This window comes from Myodes glareolus, chromosome 18, assembly GCF_982192425.1.
Source record: "Myodes glareolus chromosome 18, mMyoGla1.1, whole genome shotgun sequence".
Taxonomy (NCBI): domain Eukaryota; kingdom Metazoa; phylum Chordata; class Mammalia; order Rodentia; family Cricetidae; genus Myodes; species Myodes glareolus.
The window spans coordinates 30,479,193-30,496,321 of NC_142043.1; positions in this window are offsets into that span (position 1 = coordinate 30,479,193).

Sequence of the window (17,129 nt, forward strand, 5' to 3'; positions counted from 1 at the left end):
CTAATTTCACCATACATGAATCAACTAATGAATAATGAGCACAGTGCAGTTTGGAATATTAAAGGACCTAGTGATCTCAATGGATGAAATAGGTCACTAGGAGGTTGAGTTTGAAGATTACTTCATCACTCTTGCATTGTCCTTTCTTTTCTCTGATATGAGCAGAATAGCTTTATGCCAGTGTGCCCTTCTGCCACGATATTGGGCCATCATCAGTTGAAAGTAATCATCTCAGTCAACCATGGATTAAAATCTCTAATGTTATGAATCAATATAGATTTCCATCTCTTAAGATGCTTTTGTCATTTCTTTTGTCACAATGTTAAAAAAGCTTAAAAACCACAGCAACCAAATTATGTATGTATGTATGTATGTATGTATATACATATAGACATATATGGCATAGGAAAACAGCAGTATCTGTGTGTGAGTGTAAATGTTGTTACTCCTTGCTTTAATTGAGAGATTTTTCTTATACAGATTAGATTACCATCATGTGATATTAGCTAACTGGATGTTTTATGAACTAATATCTCTTTACATATTTTATTATTTTAAGTGTGTGTGCACGTGTGCACAAAAGCAGGTTAATGATTGATGACAAGTATTTTAATCTATTGCTTGCCATCTTGTTTTTGAATCAGTTTCTCACTGCCTGAAACTGACTGAGAGGCTAAGCTGATTTGCCGACTAACTCTAATAATCCACTTCTGCCCCTAATGCTAAGATCCCAAATATTTTATAATATTTAAGGTATCAAATAATTAAAATAACAAGCACTTAAAATGAAATACCATATTCCAAGCAGGAATATTCAAAAGACTCCAAGAAACTATTATTTTTTCATGTCAAATTCAAATATGTAATCAAAACTGAGTAATCAAAGACTATTATCTTCTTAGTCTTTATTTAATTAGACACATAAAATATAGAACAATGTTATGCACAGTAAATGCTTATTAGCTTTAACTTGCAAAAAATCTGAGTGTCTTCCTTGTTATCATTCAGTTTATAAAATGAAATAGATAATGTTTCCAAGATAACCTAAAAGGAAAATATAAGCAAGGTGTCTCTATAGCATTAAAAAACAACTTTCTTAATACATTTTACCCAAGAAGACAGTTCACATCAGTTACCCCCTTGAGCTTCAGAATTCTAATATTTTATTTTTCACAATTACTTCAAGGACCTGGATTTTCTGACAATAAGGAGATAGGATAACTTTGTGTCAGAAGTATCATCACAAAGAATATGATGTTGCAGCTTAACACAGTGACACATGAAGGTAACAGCCTCGAGGCAAGCTCTGCCATCAACTGTTCTGTAGAGAGTACAGGGAACTATAGCATCACACCTCCGACCCTCAAAGAGCAATCCTCCCGACTAAACATGAAACATGACAACACTCATGCTCACTATGAACATGCCATGGCAGTCAGCCTAAAAACAAAACCTAGAATGGTGGATGCTAGTGGAAAGATGCACGAGTTCTTATAGGTCACAAATATGTAGATAAGAAGGTAAATGCTAGGCAGGCAGGGTTACATCAGAACTTCGTTTATTTAGATCCTTTCAGAGAAAGTGTGATCAGTCATAATACAGGAAAGACAGTAATTGCCTTCATGAAAATTATTCTGCGACTGTTCTTTATGGTATGATCTGGAAAACTCCTGAGGAATAATTAAGTCATGGTGATTCTGGGCTGGAATTCAATCTAACAAATAAAATTTTTCCAATCCAATGTACTGTGTATCCAAACATCAGATCTAACAGCTTTGCACTAGAGACGAAAGCAGCTGATGTGTAATGGGCAGAAATAATTCTATAAGGCAACTCATCTTCCATTATCCTACTTTACAAAGGATAAAATATTAATGGATGATACAATAGTCTCCATTTTATACCTGCTTCAGTTTGTCTTTTAATTTTATGTTTGCAAATTTTCATTACTATGTAATATTTACCACACTTGGTACTTTCCATTGCTTAATTATATTCTATGAAGCTTCTGTGATATTTTGCACATATTCCATTGTGCCTGGTACTGTTCTACTTCTCTCCAAACTATATATTTTCCATCTCAATACTTTCTTTCTATTTCCCCATTTCAATTCTGTTAGCTCTTGATCATTATAATGTTATATAGTTATACTATCATTAAAATTTTTATTTAACAACATGCTTTCTATTATCTAACTATACTGGAGTTGTAATAAAGGCTCCTAAATGAATTCTATTGCATTTTAGTATCAGGATTTTTAAAAATATTTTTCTTGTTGCCTGGTGTGACAAGGAAGACGCCAAGTAAGAAAAACCACATAAAATAAAGCAAAAGAATGGGTAGGGAAAAAAGATAGATTGATCTACTCCAAAAAATATACAAACCAAAACATAGGAAAAGAGAAAAACATGAAAAACCAACACCAACACAATTTGGCACTCCTCAAAATCTCACAATGCCTCAATAATTAAAATAACTGAAAAGCAAGAAAAATGCATCAACACCGTACATCTGATAATGTCTAACAACTTCAAGAAATTTAAATAAACATATAAATGAAGTAACAATAACAGCAAAAAACAAAAAATTCAATGAGGACCTAAGTAAGAAAATAAACAATGTAAATGTGAAACCTGGCAAAATGAATGAGAAATTCAACACAAAGGAAAAACTCAATAAAAAAATTTTGACTTTAAAAAGACATTGGTAAAACTGCTGGAAATGAGACAGCCAAATATGAAGCAATGGAAAGCATCATCAGTAGACATAGTCAAACAGAAGAAATTAATAAAAACAACAGCTAAAGGACTATCACATCCTGAGAGCATTAGGAAAAAGTTGTGGGTGACCTTCCACGAATTCTAAGAGACAATAAAGAAACGAAGCTCAATTATCCATGGTGTTAAGGAAGATGCTGGGATAAAAGCCAAAGGTATAGAAATACTTGATGTAGAAATTTCCTAGACTCAAGAAACTATACAGCAAGTAGAAAACCCTAACAAGCATGACTAGAAAAGAGCCTCTGTAAGGAACATTATTAAAATATTAAAACAAATCTAGGTGAGGATATTAAAAGGAGGAAGAAAAAACATCAAATCTACATCTAAAGATAAATTCTATTGAACTTTTTGAAATTCTTTTGAATGTCCAAAGAAACCCTCAAAACCTGAACTACTGAGTTACAAGTTTCAAGCCCTGAAAGTAAAAAATTTTCATCCATGAATGTTGTGTCCAGAAATGTATTTGTATCTCTGAAATTGATAGAGAAATTGAAATGGGAAAAATGGAGTATCCGAAAGAGCAATGGGGATTTCATGACTTAGGTGTATATAGATTAGAGAATTAAAGTGCCAAAAATTCAACAAACCACCAGATACTACAAGGCAGTGACTTCTGGGTCTCTTGTCTCATCAAGTTCTAAAATGAATTTCATAGACAACAGTAGAGGTTATATTTAGAAAGGAATTTGTTATAAGTTTAGAGGTAAGAGCTTAGGAGAGTGAAACAAGGCATAGCTTCTCTATGACAGAAGCAGATGTCAAAAACGTGGGTTACCATAAAGCTGCTAGTCCAAAAGCTTTCCCCAGCTTTGATGACAGAAAAACGGGCAGGCTGACTCTGGCACAAGGTATTCAGGTGCATCCTCTCAGTTGTGTTCATGTCTTTACACATAGCCACCAGGGATAGGTACAGCTCACAGTTGTGGTCATGTCTTTTTTTTTCACATTTTGTTTTAGTTTTTTATTAAAAAAATTACACTTCCTCCTCTCCTCCCATTCCCCTCCTGCTCTCCCACTCCTCCTCCTCCCTCCCCTCCCTGCTTGAGAGAAGGCAGGGAACCCTACTCTATGGGAAGTCCAAGGCCCTCCCCCTACACCCAGGCCTAGGAAACTATGCATCCATATAGACTAGGGTCCCAAAAAGTCAGAACATGCCTTAAAAACAAGTCCCAGTGCCTTTATCAATGACTTCTCAGTCAGCCCCCATTGTCAGCCACAATCAGAGAGTCTGGTTTGATCACATGCTCATTCAGACCCAGTCCAGCTGGATTTGGTGAGCTCCCATTAGAACAGGCACACTGCTTCAGTGGGTGGACCAACCCCTTGAGGTCCAGACTTCTTTGCTCATCTTCTCCCTCCTTCTGCTCTTCAACTGAACCTTGGGAGCTCAGTCCGTTGCTCTGATGAGGGTCTCTGTCTCTATCTCCATCCATCGCCCGAAGAAGATTCTAAGGTGATATTCGAGACAATGATCAGTGTGATAGTGGGGAATGGACAGTTCAGGCACCCTCTCCTCTGCTGCCCAAGGACCGAACTGGGGACATCCCCATGGACATCTGGTATCCCTCTAGAACCAAGTCTCTTGCCAACCCTAAAATGGCTCCCTTAATGTAGATATTTTTCTCCCTGCTCCTATATCTGCCCTTTCTCCATTTCTACCCTCCCACTACCCCAAGCTCTTGCCAGTCTTTTCCTTCTCCCTTCCCTCTCCCCCTCTACCCTTTCTCCAACCTTATCCCTACCCCTACTCCTTCCCCCATGCTCCAAACTTTTGCCCAGCAATCTTATTTGCTCACAATTTCCAGGAGAATCATATACACAAAGGGTAAAGAAGCAGAGAGAGAAATCAGAGAAACTTCACCTTTCACTATAGCCACAAATAGCATAAAGTATCTTGGGGTAACACTAACCAAGGAAGTGAAAGACCTCTTTGACAAGAACTTTAAGTCTTTGAAGAAAGAAATTGAAGAGAATACCAGAAAATGGAAGAATCTCCCATGCTCTTGGATTGGGAGGATCTGCATAGTAAAAATGGCAATTCTACCAAAGGCAATCTATAGATTCAATGCAATCCCCATCAAAATCCCAACAAAATTCTTCACAGACTTTGAGAGAACAGTAATCAACTTTATATGGAATAACAAAAAACCCAGGATAGCCAAAACAATCCAATAAAATAAAGGAACTTCCGGAGGCATTACCATCCCTGACTTCAAACTCAATTACAGAGCTACAGTAATGAAAACAGTTTGATATTGGCATAAAAACAGAGACGTCAACCAATGGAATTGAATCGAAGACCCGGATATTAATCCACAAACCTATGAACACCTGATTTTCGACAAAGGAGCTAAAAGTATACAATGGCAGAAAGAAAGCATCTTTAACAAATGGTGCTGGCATAACTGGATGTTAACCCATAGAAGAATGAAAATAGATCCATATCTATCACCATGCACAAAACTCAAGTCCAAATGGATTAAAGACATCAATATAAATCTGACCACACTGAACCTATTAGAAGAGAAAGTGGGAAGTAGACGGCAACATATGGGCACAGGAGACCACTTCCTACATATAACCCCAATAACACAGACAATAAGATCAACATTGAATAAATGGGACCTCCTGAAACTGAGAAACTTCTGTAAAGCAAAGGACACTGTCATTTAGACAAAAAGGCATCCTACTGAATGGGAGATCTTCACCAACCCCGCATCAGACAGAGGTCTGATCTCCAAAATATATAAAGAACTCAAGAAACTAGACATTAAAACTCTAATTAACCCAATTAAAAAATGGAGTACTGAACTGAACAGAAAATTCTCAACAAAAGAAGTTCAAATGGCCAAAAGACACTTAAGATCATGTTCAAATTCCTTAGCAATCAGGGAAATCAAAATAACTTTGAGATACCATCTTACACCCGTCAGAATGGCTAAAATCAAAAACATCAATGATAGCCTATGCTGGAGAGGATGTGAATAAGGGGAACACTCATCCATTGTTGGTGGGAATGCAAACTTGTGCAACCACTTTGGAAATGATCATGGTGGTTTCTCAGGAAATTGGGAGTCAATCTGCCTCAGGATCCAGCAGTACCACTCTTGTGAATATACCCAAGAGATGCCCAATCAAACTACAAAAGCATTTGTTCAACTATGCTCATGGCAGGATTATTTGTAATAGCCAAATAACAAGGTGAACTCAAAGAAAAACATATATAGATCCTCCTGTGGTCATGTCTTTACACATATCCCCCAGGGATAGGTGCAGCTCTCATTTGTGGTCATGTCTTTACAAATAGACCCAGAGATAGGTGCAGCCTCTCAGTCGTGGTCATGTCTTTACACATAGCCACCAGAGACAGAAGCTCACTTAGAAGAAGAAATAACAAAGAACTATGAGGTTCAACTTCCTTCTGACTTTCCTGACTTGTGGCAAAAATAGAACTCTTTTTAAAACCACAGACACTTCTTCATCTGCTGCCTTTGAGGTTCCTTCATTAAAATTGAATTGTCAGGTTTTTTGTCATATTCTAATAAAAATAAAGTCCGTATAATAGGTGCAAATTAAATCTATTCATGACTATCTATCTAGCATCACAGAAGTTACTCAAATATTCCAGATGAAAGAGAAATTCATTTACAATGGTGAGCCTAGTAAAGAATAAGTCCCAAGAGTTAGAATTATAAAAACATCAAGCTCAGTAAAACATCCTCATTCTGGGGCATGTAAGGGAAAAGAAAATAAAAAAAAAAGTGGTATGCAGGTTAAGCAAGAGAAGAATGAACAAACTTACAGAAATGAACAACCATCTCTTCTTAGTAATAATCCTGAATGCTAGTGGTCTCAATTTACCAAACATAAACTCCAGTCGTTTTTTATTTGACTGCTAAACACACAGACTGATAGGAAAAGGATGAAAATTCTACACAAAATTAACAGAAACAGAGAATAGCAAGAGTAATCCCCTTTTTATACTGATCAAAATATATTTCAAGCCAAATATTCAGGTAAGACTTAATACAGAATATTTTGCACAACAGATGCAGAATTTTTCATCAAATTTTCTCCCAGTTAGAAAACATATTAAATGACAAGTTCTTAACAAATCCAAAGAACCCAAATAATTACCTAATTCTTACCTTGTTATAATGTAATAAAACTAAGAGTCAATAACAGAAGACACTACAGAAACTGAAACTAAGCACGGAGATTAATTAATGTGCACAAAAAATAGCCATTAGCTCATTGAAGAAATCAGAGAGATTTCAAAAATGCCTAGAATAGGATTCAATTTAAATGAAATCTAAAAGTACTTAGCAACAATTTACTAAAATCTATAGGATGGAATAAAGTTTGCTATAAAAGGGAAGTCCATGAACATAAATGGTTTTATTTAAAAAAGAGATGAGAGAAATCTCTAGAGTAGATCTACATATATATTCGGAACCCATAGTTTTAAATCCATTACATCTTGACTAAAGGTCAGAGTTCAAACCTATTTATACCTCTCTAGGACAGATAACAGGATATTTGGCCAAAGGTATGACTACTGGATGTTTTGTTACTCAAAGACCAAGCAACAGAATGTTTGACTTAGGGCATAGTTACTAGGTGTTTTAAGATATAAGAAGGTAAATACGCTGTTAGTTCCTTATATCATGGGAGAAAAGTCTTGCTTTTCCCTTTTGATTGGGGTATATAAGGACTATGAATAATAAACTCAAGGCTGTTACAATATTCACAAGAAGTCCTCTTTTTTTTCTTTAATGACCTATATTAATTTCCACATATCTTCTCTCATGGGGTAGAGGAAGAAGCCTGCATCCACAATACTGCATGGTCCCGAGGCTTTCAGAGAAGAAACAAGGAAACTCCACTTGTCTTCATTGAGGATCTGTGTGCTAATCAGCGTTAGACCAAGGTTGCTGCCTGACGGGAAAGTCTCCTGGATCACAGGCAGGAGGTAGGTGTGGAAATGTTGAAGGATGACCGTGTTTCAGGGTATCTCATTTAAGAAACAGGGATTTTCTCCGGAACGTCATAAGCAATGGGTTCCCCTGAAGCTGTGTAAAAGGAACAGTGGTGCCACAATCTAAGGGCCGATTCACGGAAGGTTGATGGTTTTTAGCAGGTAGGTGTATACCAGACCCATAACGGCAGAGAGGACCTGGGGAGCTGCCCAGGATCCTGTACAGGGCCTCGGAATAAGGAGAGAACACGGGTATGGTCTCTGGTCTCCCACTACGGAGTGTCCTGTGCAGATTCTGCAGGGTCTGCGTCAGGAGGACACAGCTTTCCCAGCTCTTATTTTGGCCTCACGTTCATTGAGCTGCAGGCAAAGAGCCCAGCTCTTCTCTGACATCTTCCTGCCTGGGTTTCCCACTCTCCGTTCAAATACTTCCCACTCCTCCAGGATGATCCTGATTTCAGAGTCAGCACATGGGCTACAGGATGGACCTGAGGGTCTTTGTCCTTCCAGCTTCCCACTCTCCCACATTCGATTCTTCGGTGTTTCTCAATCGTTCAACTTGGTCTGGTTTCCTTTGCATTTTCACCGGAGAGATTTGTGCTCCACATAGACTTGGAAGCTGGGTTCTTAGTGTTCTGGTGCTGCAGAGTCTGCAGTGTAGAGGTAGAACTGTGTGCACTTCCCGAGGCTTCTGAAGTCTGAGCATTAAGTGGAGATCTGGGTTTTTATAAATCTCTTGGATGGGATTGAATTAAACCCACCTCCCTGGGTGTGGAGGGTGGAGCAGAAGAATTTAACCAGGAGCCTTTAATCCCCTCTCAGGTGACTGAGAGTGGAGCATTTCCCAGATTTCTGAAACCCTTATGCTTCTCAGCAAGATACAGGCTCAATAGAAAATATCCAATGCACTGTTTAAAAACAAGGTCCAATATTCAAATATCATTTTTGAGTCTGTATATCTATATAATTCTGGCCATACTGGAATTCACTATTTAGGTAAATTTAGGTCCTGCTTTCACTCCCTGTCTCCAGCTCTGGGATTAAAAGTGTGGGTCACCATGGCTTGTTGATTAAATACTTTAAACCATTTTCCTAACATTCTCAATTCATCTTGAATTTGATGGAAAAGCTGAGACATACAGAATGTTTTTAGCCAGTTATTTTAAAACTAAGTGTCGTTTGTAAGATTGCCCCTAATCAATATCATTGGAGTAGTGGGGCCTGGCAGTGGAGAGCAGAGGGGGACTGCATGGAGTAAAAAGGTTGAAAGAGAGGTGGTTTCTCTGATAAACTTCACAACCAGAGTTTCCTGTTGGGTGAAAATGATGCAGCATCTGCAGATCAGGTATGGAGACTCGTCTATTCTCAAATGTTGCAAGAGGCTGATTCCTTAATCCAATCACAGCTCAGAGACAGAGACTCCTGGTGCATGCAAACAGCTTTTAAATTATATGTACTTATTTCTGAACAGAGAGCAGCAAGTTACTTCAAAAACTTGATGGACACTTCGAAAGCCAAGAAACAGGGTGGGATCCATGAGGAACCATTGTGCTTATGTATGTAGAGCCAAAACGGTGCCCCAAAAGAAATAAACAAACAGAAGACTAAGATCAATAAAATACAAATAGAGAAAAATACAAAGAGTCAATTAAAAAATACTTGGCTCTTTGAGAAAGTCATCAAAATAGATAAACCCTTAGCCACAATAACTAATAGGCAGAGAGAGAATATCCAAATTAAAAAATCAGAAAGGAAAAGAGGAACATAACATGAGACACCAAGGAAATCCAGAGAATCACAAGGAGACACATTATAAACCTGTACTCTAGCAAAAATGAAAATCAAAATGAAATGGATAACTTTCTAAATATGTACCACTTACCTAGATAAACTTATAACCCTAGTGAAACCGAAGCAGCCATTAAAAGATTCCCCCAGCCCCTCAAAAAAGCTAACGGCCAGATAGATTTAGCACAGAAATTTACCTGACTTTCAAATAAGAATTAATATCAATACTCCTCAAATTATTCTAGAAAATAAAAACAGAAGGAACATTGCCCAATTCATTTTTTGAGCCACAGTTACCCTATTTCAAAGTAGATGATGGCTCAAAAAATTACAGAGCAATTTCACTCATAAACATGGATGCAAAAACACTCAATAAAATACTTGACAACCATTTCCAACAACACAGCAAAAAGATCTCTGGGATAGGCTTCATCCCAGAGGTGCAGGGTTGATTTAACATACAAATACCAGTAAATGATGTCCACTCCATAAATAATTGAAGGAAAAACAACATGATCATCTCAATAGAAAAAGATATAAAATGCCTCTGATGACATCTAACATCCTCTTATGAGAAAAGTCTTGTAGAATCAGGGATAGAAAGGACATACCTAAACAAAATAAAGGCAATTTCAGCAAGTCTACTATGCAACTATAATGGAGAGAAACTCTAATCTATTCCACTAAAATAAGGAACAAGACAAGAATGTCCAGACTCTCCATATCTATCCACTATAGTACTGGAAGTTTTGGCTGGAGCAGAGGAGATCAAATGGATACAACTCGGAAAGAAAGAAGTCAAAGAGTCATCCTTTGCAGATGACAGTGATTATACATTGATCACCCTAGAAATTCCATCCAGGAACTCCTACATCTCATAAACACTATCCACAAAGGGGCTGGATTCAAGATTAACTAAAAAAAAAAATAAATAAATCAGCGTCCTACATACAAAGGACAAACAGACTGAGAAAGAAATCGTGGAAACAACACCTTTTATGGTAACCTCAAACAATACAAAATATCTCGGGGCCACTCTAACCAAGCAAGTGAAAGATATATATTACAAAATGTTTATGTTTTTGATGAAAGATATTGAAGAAGATATCAGAAAACCACTCCCCATGCTCATTTGGATTACAACAGTGAAAATGGCCATCCTACCTAAAGCAAATTTACAGATTTGATGTGATCCTCATCAAAATTTCAACACAGTTCTTTAAAGACCATGCAAAGACAATCCTCTATTTCATATGAAAAAATAAAAACCCAGGATAACTAAAACAATCCTGAACGTAAAAGAACTGCTGGAAGTATCTCTGGCCCTGATTTCAATTTGTACTACAACTCTAGTAATAAAAACTATGAAATTAGCATAAAAATGATTTGTTGATCAATGGAATCAAATTGAAGATTCAGACATAAATGCACCTACCTATAGGCACCTGAAACTTGATAAAGAAGTTATAAATACATACTGGAAAAAAGTCATAATCCTCAACAAATTGTGCTGGTCTAACTGGATGCCAGCACGTAGAAGAATGCAACCATAACTTGGAGCTAATGAAATTTAGTGACGCACACAACAAAACTAGTCAGAAATCTGAGCAAGGGACCAGTCTACCTAACAGTAGTTGGGTAGTTCACACAGTTAGGAGAAGGTGAGAAAGGGTGGAAGGGGAATAACAAGAATGTATCCTGTACTTGTGTGAAGTCATCCAAGAACTAACAATGAAAACCATTGCATGATATTTTGTTTGTGTTCTGAGAAGCAAAGCTTGCCACAGAAATTCCTCTAGACTCCATCTTCTGCCTCTTGTCTATTGCTTTCCTTAGTCTTCACTCTCCTTTTCAGGAACGTGCAAACAAGTCAGAGCAGACCACCCCCATGTGTATATGTGTGTGTGTATATATATATGTGTGTGTGTGTGTGTGTGTGTGTGTGTGTGTGTGTCCGCGCTTGCGCGCGCACATGGAATACATTTATTGTTAAAGTTCTAATAATATTTCTCACAAAACTGGGGGCAGGGGAATATCCTGAATTTCATATGGAAAATATAAAACCTAAGTAACAAAGGCAATCCTTAGCAAAAATAGTGTTGGAAACATAACAGTGTCTAATTTCATGTTGTCTTATAGTGATATATGTCTTATAGACATAGTGATAAAAATACCACTATGCTCTCATTGGTGAGGAGCTAGGCACAGCTCCTCACTGTCATCCTTAGCATCTTGCCAAGTACCCAAAGACTTTATGGTACTTTGAGTCATCTTAGGTTGGTATTTTTGACTTTTATAATGAGAAAGAATTTCAAAATCAGCCATTTTATAAAACATAACTGAAAATTTGATTAATCTTATTTTAATACAAGCTTATTAATGAGGATTAAGAGAAAGAGAACATTATTCAGAAATCAAGTCAGATCCAAAGCATAGTTGGGCTTCTCTAAGAAGATACCCAGAAAGCAAGTCACCATCAAATGTGGGCATGTGCTCTTCAAGAAGTCTCAATTAATTTTCTTAGCTGAGAAGCTTTCTATTTCTTTTTTGTTCTTTGAAGTGAATAAAGTGATATGGCTTTGTTACCTCCTTAGATAGAATTATAATCTGATAACTTGAAACCAGGATCATCCATGGTTGCAGAAAGAGTTCAAAATGTGTTCATTTCTTGTAAGAAGAATTTCTACTGAGGCTCCCAGATAATTGGCGTTTAGCTGGAAAGGACGAAAGCTTTGATCAATTAAATGTGCTGGAGTTATTGCGTCTTTGCAGTAAAAAAACTTTGATTAGATTCTATGGTAAAAAGGTCCTGACCCTTGTCATGATCTCCAGGTTTTCCCTGCCACTGCATACTGCTTCTGTAATGGTACAAAAAATGACATGGAGATCAATAGGATGCAGTAGAGAACACAGAATAAAATCAATAAAGCTTCAGCTACCTAGTACTTTGACAAGGATCTAAAAAAAAAGACACATCGGAGAAAAGTCAACCTCATCAGCAAATGGTTCTGGGAATAGAGGATAACTACATGTGGAAGAATAAAAATTGATTCTTATCTATCACACTAAGGAAAAAATATATTTAACATACATCAGACCTGAATGTCAAATATGAAACACTAAAAGTGCTTGAAAAAGACATGGAGGAAAATATTTAAAGATATAAGACAATCAGAGACCTTTTATAAATGGCAATAGGACAGGAAGTATTTTTAAGAGCTTTCAAATGAGATTGCATGAAATTAAAAAGCTAATGTACAGCAAAGAATGCACTGGAGTGAAAAGAAAACAATCAAGGAAATGTTTACCAGCAATCCATCTGTCATGAGTTTAACATTTATATTTTATATGGAAAACTCACAGACACAAACACACATGCATGCACACACACACACACACACACACACACACACACACGCTGTGTGACATTTTGATCGTGTTCTGAAATATAAAGTTATCCTGGAGTTAGAGGGCAGAGATAGCTACTAGATGACCAAAACTAACCATAGAGGTTTGGAAGACTATAGACAGATAAGAGACAGGAATGGGGCTGAGAGAGGATCTTGGCCCTTTTGGAAGAAAGAACAGAAGAGATAGGAGGTGACAGCTGGCTGGTCCTCTGATTCTCTGATCTTTTAGGCTTTTATCCTGATAATTGACTCCCAATTTTTTTATTGATAAAGAATAATTCATTAAGGCTTCACACACACACACAGAAAGAGACAGAGAGTGACTCAGAGAGAGGAATCATGTACACACAAAAGCCAATGAACAAATTAGCAAATGCAATGAACAGACACTTAAAAAAGAAGTATAATAAAATAGCTGCGTATCCTTACTCCTAAAAAATAAAATCACAAGTCAAATTGTGAGACTTTCCCACTCCTGGGGAAATTCAGTGGTCTCTTCCAAATTCATTGACCTTTTTTCACTCATGGATGTTACATGCAAGAAAAAGAGCAAACAAGGGTATATGGGTGGGTTTGGAAAGAAAAAAAGGAAAGGGATAAACTTTGTAATTATATTACAACCTCAAAAGTAAAATAAAAATATCAAAAATGTCAAAAATGGTACAATTGTCTGACACCTCTTTTCACCATTTTGCACAATTAAATGTTAAAGCACTCATGGGAGAGTGAGTTTGGACCATTGAATTACACCATGTTCTTCTGACACCTGTGACTAAGAGACATATGGAATGTTCTCCTAAAATGATTTGTTATTTTTTTGATTTGTGGTTGTAAGAAAGAGGTACTTACAGAACTCATGCGATTAAAACCATGTCACTATTTTCTTGGCCAGATTTACCACTTCGCAGACATCCTGCTATTGACCCTCACCTCCCTTTTAACTACTCACAGATCTAGATACCCTAACCCGAGAGGGGAATCCCCACAATGGTCTTAGAGCACTATTAAGATAATACATTTTGAAATGAAAAGTATGAGAGCAAACAGGTGTTAAAGTTTTAAGAACGGTTGTGAGAGAGGAGTGAGTAACGGTTGGATTAACTAAAACTAATAGAAAACTACTAGTTAGAAACTTTTAAAATACAATTTGTTTAAGGAAAGAGATTTTCATGTAGATACTCTTGATGGATGAATAATCCTGCTTCCAGAAAAAAACATGGTTACTAAATGAAAATCATAGTCCTAGGCATATGTACTACCAGATTATTTATTGGTCGGTGAGGACCTGAATGTTTCCAAAATAAAACATAATATTGCTATCTCTCCTTGTTTCCTTTCTAAAAGTAGTACACAATTTGGTTTCAGGAGATATAGAAATCTATCTTGAAATGATTAGGCAGCTCTCTCCCTCCCTGCTCACTGCCTTCATAGTACCAAAAGATACTTACTATGCAGCCTAATGAGGAGTAAAAGACCTCAATATTCTTGAGCAGCTTTGAAATATGCAGCCCCCAATTAAATCCTGCCATACAAGGTAAGTCCACTGGTGCAATAGTAACATGATTGTTATGGACTAACCAACAATCTTCTGATTGGATTTAAGGCCGTTTTCACGGGAGAGATTTCTTGTTTGGTAATGTAGATGTGGACAAAATCCTATGGCAGGTGAGTTTATAGAACCTAGAGTTTAACCTACTTGTATAATAAAGATTCTCTAATGAAAAGAATCAATGGGATTTCTTAAGTTTGCTTACATTTAAATAATAACAACAGCTGAATCACACAAAAGAGGCTGAGAACCAGCGACTGCATGGTCCTTGAGACTGGGTAGTAGTGCAGCAATTGAAGTATTCCCAGCACACAATCTGATCGTTATTCAGTACATAAGGATGAGTGCCTTAGAAGTCTTGATCTGCTGCAGAAAGCCAGAAATGTTCACATGGGTCCTTAGTCAATCATTGAAGCCTGGAATTTCTGGTTGTAGCTGATGGAGGAGGGTTAACTGTCTATGTGTTACTTTCATTGGTTAATAAAGAAACTGCCTTGGCTTTTGATAGGACAGTAGCTTAGATAGGCGGAGTAGACAGAACAGAATGCTGGGAAGAAGAAGGCAATGAGGCAGTCGCCATGACTCTCCTCTCTGAGACAGACGCAGGTTAGAATCCTCCTGGTAAGCCACCACCTCGTGGTGCTACACAGATTACTAAATATGGGTTAAAGCAAGATGTGAGAATTAGCCAATAAGATGCTACAGATAATGGGCCAGGCAATGTTTAAATGGATACAGTTTCCATGTAATTATTTCGGGTAAAGCTAGCTGGGTGGCTGGACGCAGTCCACTGCTCCTTTTACATGTAGCAGCAAAGGAATCATCATCCTCATAACCCACAATAACAGGAACAACTCAGAGACAAGAGGGAAGACCAACTGAGCAAAAAAAGAGGGTTAACCTTTCTTTTGTCATACTCATTTTTTTATCTGGACTGTTACCAAATGATGTAGTTCATAATCAGGGTGTTCATAATCAAAACAATCAGAACAGTTCTTCCAGTGGGACTCAGTCCTCAGACGAATCTAATTTGTGATAAGTTGACATTAAGAACAACCATAACACTATGTTGAGTTTTGCTAAGAGGTCATGTTGTTCCATTGTCTTCTCAATATTTATGCTTATACTCATAGACTTGGGATGTTCTCCACCTTGGTCAGAAAAGTTGCTTTGCCATAGACAATAGTCATTCTAAAGACTTGTAACTGGTCAAAGTGCTGAGAGTAGTTGCCTGAGTTCTTGCCCCTAAAAATGACATCCATTCCAAGACTGAAGGAACGTCATGGAAGAGAAGGAGAAAACCCAGAAATGACAGAGGTTAGTGAGGAGTGCTGTAAAATGCTGTCTGACAAGCATGGCATGCTATCGTATTCATGAACTCATAGCACTTGTGGTTGGCTACATAAGCAAATTCCAGCATGGATGGGAGAGGAACTCACTAAATTGGAACCCTAATTGAGGGAATATTGGCAGTTGATAGTTGCTGATGGAGAGAAAATATCATTATTTGTTGTTGTACACCTCCACTGGAGGACTCTACAATCATACACATGTACAGTACACTAGAGAAATAACAGGTTAGTAAAGAATAGAAAGAGGATATGAAATTGGAAGGGAGATATATTTTAGGAGGGAGCTGGGGACAGGTACAAGAGGCAAATGAGGGAAGCATATTATTATATAACACTGTGTAAATGTAAGAAAACTCCCAAAGAATAAATTAAAAGAGAAAATAAACGTATTTCATATTGATATGCATGATTTTCTAAAATAGAAAATAATTAGATAATATTACTTATACATAAACATTAACATGTTTTTAAATTAGCATTGTCTCCTTATTATATTGTTAAGCTATATATGGTACTAACTAATAACTTGAATAAAAAACTCAAGTTCACTGTTAAAAGATTAAGATAATTACAAAAATTGGAAAAAATGTATTTCTAAGTGATTTCTCTGATCCTCTGAAAAGTAGACACTTTATGTAAGCTCTTGCTAGTGTTTGGACCTATGGCTGTGATACTCAAGGGAGTGAGAACTATTGGGCAGGTCATCACCAGGGAAGACAGTCTCTGTCTCTCACATCTCTGGGCTATAGGGACCAGACTGTTGGCTTTTGTCCCAGTTTTAAATATGTCTTTTGCAGCATGAAGAAAGGTTACCTGTCTTTTGAAGGTCAATTACGAAATGCACCTCCCCAACAATGATAGCTTGTAGAGCCCTTCTAATCTATAATGAAGACTATAGTGGAAGAAACACTACCTTCAAGTCTCCTTCTTTGATGAAACGATATCCATGAAGTCCTCCCCAGTTACTTAACTTTGTCACAGTAGTTTTTCTTTTCTTTCTTTCTTTCTTTTTTTTTCAAAGTTTATTAAATTATGAAAGTTTCCATTTCCGCCCCTCCTCCCAACGCCCTCCCACTCCCCCACTCCCCCACCTCCTCCCTCTCCATCCCTAAGAGCAGTCAGGGCTTCCAGCCCTGTGGGAAGTTCAAGTTCCTCCCCCCTCCCTCCAGGTCCAGGAAGGTGAGTATCCATACAGACTGGATCCCAAAAATCCAATATATGCAGAGGAAACAAGTCCCAGTGTCATTGTCAGTGGCTTTTCAGAAAGGCTC